A 7801-nucleotide genomic window follows, 5' to 3' on the forward strand; every position below is an offset into this window, starting at 1 on the left:
TGGGCCATGCAGGCCTGGGCCATGCAGGCCTGGGCCATGCAGGCCTGAGGCAGGAACTGCAGGAATTTTTTCACAGAGAAAACATTGACACAACTGTCAAAGAAAATACAAAATGCAAATAACTTCTAACTCAAAACATCCAGGAAATACAGGACACAAAAAGAAGACCAAACCTAAGGTTAATAGTTATAGAAGAAAGCTAAGATTCCCAACTTAAAGAGCCAGTAAATATATTCAACAAAATTATAGAAGAAAACTTCCCTAACCTAAAGAGATGCCTATGAACATACTAGAAGCCTACAGAACTCCAAATAGACTAAACAAGAAAAAAAATCCCCCGTCACATAATAATCAAAATACCAAATGCACAAAACAAAGAAAGAATATTAAAAGCAGTAAGATAAAAAGGTCAAGTAACTTATTAAGGCAGACCTATCAGAATTATATCAGACTTCTCACCAGAGACTATAAAAGCCAGAAGATCCTGGACAGATGTCATACAGACCTTAAGAGAACACAAATGCCAGCCCAGGCTACTATACCCAGCAAAACTCTCAGTTACCATAGGTGGAGAAACCAAGACATTCCATGACAAAACCAAATTTATACAATATCTTTCCACAAATACAGCCTTACAAAGGATAGTAGAGGAAAACTATCAACACAAAAGGGAAATTATACCCTAGAAAAAGCAAGAAAATAATCTTCTTTCAGCAAACCTAAAAGAAGAGAGCCACACAAACATAACTCCACCTCTAATAACAAAAATAACAGGAAGCAACAATTACTCCTCCTTAATGTCTCTTAACATCAATGGACTCAATTCACCAATAAAAAGACATAGACTAATGAACTGGATATGTAAACAGGACCCAACATTTTGCTGCGTACAGGAAATGCACCTCAGTGACAAAGACAGAAACTACCTCAGAATAAAAGCCTGGAAAACAATTTTCCAAGAAAAAGGTTCTGAGAAACAAGCTGGAATAGCCATTCTAATATCGAATAAAATCAACTTTCAACCAGTAGTTATCAAGAAAGGTAAGAATGGAAACTTCATACTCACAAAAGGAAAAATCAAACAAGATGAAATCTAAGTTCTGAGCATCTCTGCACCAAACGCAAGGGCAGCCACATTTATAAAAGAAAATTTACTAAACCTCAAAGCATGCATTGCACCTAACACAATAATAGTGGGAGACTTCAACACCCCACTCTCATCAATGGACAGATCATGGAAACAGAAACTAAACAGAGACAAAGTGAAACTAAGAAAAGTTATAAACCAAATGGATCTAGCAGATATTTATAGAATATTTCACCCCAAAACAAAAGAATATACCTTTTTCTCAGCACCTCATGGTATATTCTCCAAAATTGACCATATACTCAGTCACAAAACAGGCCTCAACAAATACAAAAAGATTTAAATAATCCCATGCATCCTATCAGATCACCATGGACTAAGGCTGGACTTCAATAATGATAAGATCAATGGAAAACCCACATACACATGGAAACTGACTAATACTCTACTCAATGATTACTAGGTCAGGGAAGAAATAGAGAAAAAAATTAAATACTTTTTAGAATTTAATGAAAATGATGACACATCATACCAAAACTTGTGGGACACAATGAAAGCAGTGCTAAGAAGAAAACTCACAGATCTAAGTGCCTCCAAACAGAAACTAGAGAGAGCATAACTTAGTGGCTTGAAAACACACCTCAAAGCTCTAGAACAAAAAGATGCAAATATACCGAAAAGGAGTAGAGGCAGGTAATAATCAATCTCAGGGCTGAAAACAACCAAGTAGAAACAAAAAGAACTATATAAAGTATCAATGAAACCAGGAGCTGGTTCTTTGAGAAAATCAACAAGATAGATAAACCGTTAGCCTACTAACCAGAGAGCACAGAGACAGTATCCAAATTAATAAATACAGAACTAAAAAGGGAGACATAACAACAGAAACTGAAAGAATTCAAAAAAACCATCATCTCCTACTACAAAAGCCTATACTCAACAAAAAAGCCCAGGACCAGATGATTTTAGTGCAGAATTCTATCACACCTTCCAAGAAGACCTAATACCAATTCTCTTCAAACTATTCCACAAAATAGAAACAGAAGGAACACTACTCAGTTCATTCTTTGAAGACACAATTACACTCATACCTAAACCACACAAAGACCCAATGAAAGAGAACTTCAGACCAATCTCTCTTATAAATATCAATGCAAAAATACTCAATAAAATTCTTGCAAACTGAATCCAAGAACACATCAAAACAATCATCCACCATGATCAAGTAGGCTTTATGCCAGGAATGCAGGGATGGTTCAATATTTGGAAATCCATCAATGTAATCCACTATATAAACAAACTCAAAGATAAAAACCACATGATAATCTCATTAGATGCTGAGAAAGCATTTGACAAAATTCAACACCTCTTCATGATAAAAGTCTTGGAAAGAACAGGAATTCAAGGCCCATACCTAAACATAGTAAAAGCAATTTACAGCAAACCAGTAGCCAACATCAAACTAAATGGAGAGAAACTTGAAGCAATCCCACTAAGATTAGGGACTGGACAAGACTGCACACTCTCTCCCTATCTATTCAATATAGAACTCGAAATCTTAGCCAGAGCAATTAGACAACAAAAGGAGATCAAAGGAGTACAAATTAGAAGGAAGAATTCAAAATATCACTATTTGCAGATGATATGATAGCATACTTAATTGATCCCAAGACTTCCACCAGAGAACTCCTAAACCTGATAAACAACTTCAGCAAAGTAGCTGGATATAAAATTAACTCCACCAAATCAGTAGCCTTCCTTTATGTAAAGGATAAGCAGACTGAGAAAGAAATTAGGGAAATGACACCCTTCACAATAGTCACAAATACTATAATATACCTTGGTGTCAATCTAACCAAGCAAGTGACAGATCTGTATGACAAGAACTTCCAGTCCCTAAAGAAAGAAATCGAAGAAGATCTCAGAAGATGGAAAGACCTCCCATGCTCATGGATTGGCAGGATTAATATAGTAAAAATGGCCATCTTGCTGAAAGCAATATACAGATTTAATGCAATCCCCATCAAAATTCCAACTCAATTCTTCACAGAGCTAGAAAGAGCAATTCTCAAATTCATTTGGAATAACACAAAACCCAGAATAGTTAAAACTATTCTCAACAATAAAAGAACTTCTAAGGGAATCACCATCCATGACCTCAAGCTGTACTACACAGCAATAGTGATTTAAAAAAAAAAAAACCACTATGTGGTATTGGTACAGAGATAGGCAAGAAGATCAATGGAATAGGATCAAAAACCCGGAAGTGAACACATATACCTATAGACACTTGAGCTTTGACAAAGGAGCTAAAAACCATTCAGAGGAAAAAAAGATAGCATTTTCAACAAATGGTGCTGGTTCAACTGAAGGTTAGCATGTAGGAAAATATAAATCAATCCAGTTTTATTCATTGTACAAAACTCAAGTCCAAGTGGATCAAGGACCCCAATATAAAACCGGACACACTGAAACTAATAGAAGAGAAAATGGGAAAGAGCCTTTAACTAGTAGGCACAGGGAGGAAGTTCCTGAAAAGGACAACAATGGCTTATGCTCTAAGATCAAGAATTGACAAATGGGATCTCATGAAGTTGCAAAGCTTCTGTAAGGCAAGGGATAACTTAAATAGGACAAAACAGCCACCAACAAATTTGGAAAACATCTTTACCAATCCTACATCTTATAGAAGGCTAAGACCCAAAATATAAAAAGAACTCAAGAAATTAGATTCCAGAAAATCAAATAACCCTATTAAAAAATGGGGTACAGAGCTAAACAAACAATTTTCAACTGAAAAATATCGAATGGCCTTGAAGCAACTAGAGAAATGTTCAACATCTTTAGTCATCAGAGAAATGTGAATTAAAACAACCCTGAGATTCTACCTCACACCAGTCAGAATGTCTAAGATTAAAAACTCAGATGACAGCAGATGATGGCAAGGATGTGGAGAAAGAGGAACACTCCTCTGTTGTTGGTAGGATTGTAAGCTGGTACAACCACTCTGGAAATCAGTCTGGTGGTTCCTCAGAAAATTGGAGATAGCATTACCTGAAGACCCAGCTATACCACTACTGGACTTATACCTAGAAGATGCTCCAACAAGGACACATGCTCCACTATGTTCTTAGCAGCCTTATTTATAATAACCAGAAGCTGGAAAGAACCCAGATGTCCTTAAACAGAGGAATGGATACAGAAGACATGGTACATTTACACAATGGAGTAATACTCAGCTATTAAAAATAATGAATTGATGAAATCTTAGGCAAACGGATGGCACTAGAAAATATCATCCTGAGTGAGGTAACCCAATCACAAAAGAACATACAACATATGCACTCACTGATAAGTGGATACTAGCCCAAAATCTCACAATATCCAAGACATGATAACTCACAGACCACATGAAGCCCACAAAAAAGAAAGACCAAAGTGTGGGAGCTTTGGTCCTTCTTAGAAGGAGTAACAAAATACTCACAGGAGCAAAAAGGAGACAAAGTGTGGCACAGAAACTGGAGGAGGGACAATCCAGAGACCTCACCAACTGGCAGTCCCTCCCAGATGCAATCACCATGTGCAAACACTGTTGTGGATGTCTGGAAGTTCATGCTGTCTCCTGAGAGGCATTGCCAGAGCCTGACATATATGGACGGGAATGCTCACAGTTAACCATCAAAACTGATCACAGGGTCCCCAGTGGAAGAGGTACAGAGAAGACTGAAGGAGTTGAAGGGGCTTGTGGCCCCATGGGTATAGCTACAATATCAACAAACCAGAGTTCCCAGGATCTAAACAGCTAGCCTGGGAACACACATGGAAGGACTCCTGTGTCCGGCTGCAAATGTAGAGAAGGATGGACTTGTCAGGCATCAGTGGGAAAGGGGAGCCTTGGTCCCTTGAAGGATGCCCCAGTGAGGAGGAATTTGAGGGCATGGAGGTGGGAGTAGGTAGATGGGTGGGGGCACCCACATAGAAATAGGAGGACAGAGGATTTCTGGGTGGCAGAATGGGGAAAGGGGATTACATCTGAAATGTAGATAAATAAAGGATCCAATTTAAAAAGAAAAAGAAAAACAAACAAAAAACAGATATTGGAACAGGCTATCACAGTTGAACACTTGAGACCTTTTAGCAGCAATTTAATATTACCAGTATTACTGGGATTCCTTATAATGGTCAAGGACAAGAGACTGTGGAAAGGGCCCACGGAATTTTAAAACAGTATCTCCATAACATAAAAAGGGGATGGATAATTCCTGTACACCACCAAAATTTATTTAAATAATGTTCTTTTATTTTTTTATTTTAAATTTTCCTCAAAAAAGTTGGAGGCCAGGGAATTTTCTGCTGAGTATCTATGGCACTCTACAACTAGGCATACTTATGCATAGGTGAAAGGGAAAGATCCACTTACTGGCATAAGTCATGATCCAGATAAGTTATTAAATATGGGGAAGAGGATATGTTTGTATTTTTTCTGCAGGATGCTGAAGGAACATGGTGGTTGTCAGAGTGACGGGTGAGCCATGCTGATACCAGGACAAAGAATGATGCTGACTTGTGAGCTTGCTGAGTGCTCTCACAGTGGTTACTGGAAGCTGTATTGGACATATGTTCCTGACCCACTGTTGCTTACCTATATTCCAGATGGGACAAGCTGCCTTGTCTCCAGTTTTTAGAACTTGTGGAACAGGGAAACAAAAAGAAAAGTTATACTGACCCTTGTATTGTTCTTAAATGTGACCAGATATTCAGACTCAATCATGGACTGGTCTAGAAATCAATCCGATATTGGAAATAACAGTCTTCATTTGGAAGGCTGGATCTGGACATTTTCAGAGACATATACGGAAGTTAGCTGCAGTTCTCTGTGATGTTATGTTAGCAAGAGATAAAGTTGGGGCAGGATCTGGATTTCTAACGGGTGTTAACACATGTGTTAAGGCTCTTTTAATTGTCAAGTTAAAATTACTTTTGTTTCTTCTACAGTATTTAATGTAAATTGCATTAATTGTACAAATTTTGATTGTGATTATGTTTTGAAATCAGGCATGTCAGTTACAGAGGTCTATCAACCAGCTTTTGTTTTAGTGCCCTGAGTATCACAGAACCTTAGTATTCTAAAAAATAGCCTGGAAGTACTGGAAGAAATGAGTCAGGCTTTAAGCAGAAGCAAGAGGGTAGTGGGCTTGATTATTGCTGGTATAGCAGCTTTAATTACATTAATTGCTAGCACCACTGCTTCTGCAATTGCTGTGACACAAGAAACTACTTTTGTTAATCATTTAGCAAAAAATATTACTAATGTGTTGAATAGACCAGAGGATTTAGATAGGTATTTGGAAGAACAGATTGATGCTCTCTTTATCCTATTCAAATTACTGGAAGGAGGTTCAGAATTTAAGGGTAAGGGACCATCTTGAGGGTCATGCCAAATACCATTGGATTCATGTTAGTTCTAAAATTTACAGTGGTTGTCACTACAATTAGGAAAAAGTTTAAAGACATTTGCAGTGTATTTGGAATAATTCTAACACCTTTTTGAATGTTTTAACTTTACATAGTGAGCTTATGAATTACAAGCATGCTGCTCTGCTGAATGTTGATGCTGTAGATACTGCTGACAAAATTATTCATGGCCTGAGATCAGTATTTCTATTTTGGTCAAGCTTCAAGAATAGCATATATAACTTGATCATGCTAGCCCTTATTGTTCTTGGAATAGTTTTATTCCTGCCCATTATTTGAAAACTTGTCTTTAACAACATCAACATGTTGGCAGACAAAGTACTTGGCTTAAACCTGAAAATGGAAGCCTAGACAGAGTGATTAAATTAACAGGCTGGCAAGCCAAGAACAGGTAAGATTCCACACAAAGTCTTACCAACCTAAGACATAAGTACATTGCCTTTGATAATGCATAGTCCATGACGGGTAAGGAAGGCATTCTTGTCAGAATGATCTAACACAGGCTCAGTCTTGTTAATGAAATGAAAAAGGGGGAGAAGCAGAGAGCCTTTGGGGCTGCTCGGCAAGAATCTGACATGTGCCAAGGACAAGGAAATGGGCTGCTTGGCAGAAATATGTCATTGGCCAAGGACAAGGAAGTAGGCTTCAGGCAGTAATCCGGCATTAAGCTAGAATAAAGAATTAATTTCATGCAGGAATCTAAATATTAGTCCAGAACAAAGAAGTAATTTCAGGCAGGAATCTAAATATTAGGCTAGAACATGGAAGTAGGCTTCAGACATGAAAAATGACATTGGACTAGGACAGGGAAATTGGCTCAAATATTTTGGTCATCTGATAAGCCCTTAGAAATAGTGATCATGGGAGTCTTCATGGAATTCTGTTTAGTGTCTTGCTTGTTCTTTGACTATTTGTGTTTATTGTCTTACTTGTTCCTTGATAATTTGCATCTCTTGTACTGCTAGTCCCTCAACCTAGAACTGACCTGAATACTTACATGTAATTTTAATGGTATAAAAGTAAAAAGGAGGAGGAGAGGGTGGGGTAGGTAGTTCTACAGAGGGGAAATGGGGAAAGGGGATGACATCTGAAATGGAAATAAATAAAATATACAAATAAATAAATAAATCTTTTAGATGTTGAGGTCAATTTTGTGACCTATTATATATTATAAATTTTAGAGAAGGTACCATGTGGTGCTGAGAAGAAGGTTATATTCTTTAGTTTTAGGATGAATAT

The 7801-nt window shown here is 37.5% G+C and overlaps 1 pseudogene; it reads left to right on the top strand.

Annotated features, from left to right (window-relative positions):
- LOC114621670 overlaps positions 1 to 7801 on the top strand; it is a 27129-nt pseudogene that overhangs the window by 345 nt on the left and 18983 nt on the right.

This window comes from Grammomys surdaster, unplaced genomic scaffold (genome assembly GCF_004785775.1).
Source record: "Grammomys surdaster isolate TR1022 unplaced genomic scaffold, NIH_TR_1.0 184, whole genome shotgun sequence".
Lineage (NCBI taxonomy): Eukaryota > Metazoa > Chordata > Mammalia > Rodentia > Muridae > Grammomys > Grammomys surdaster.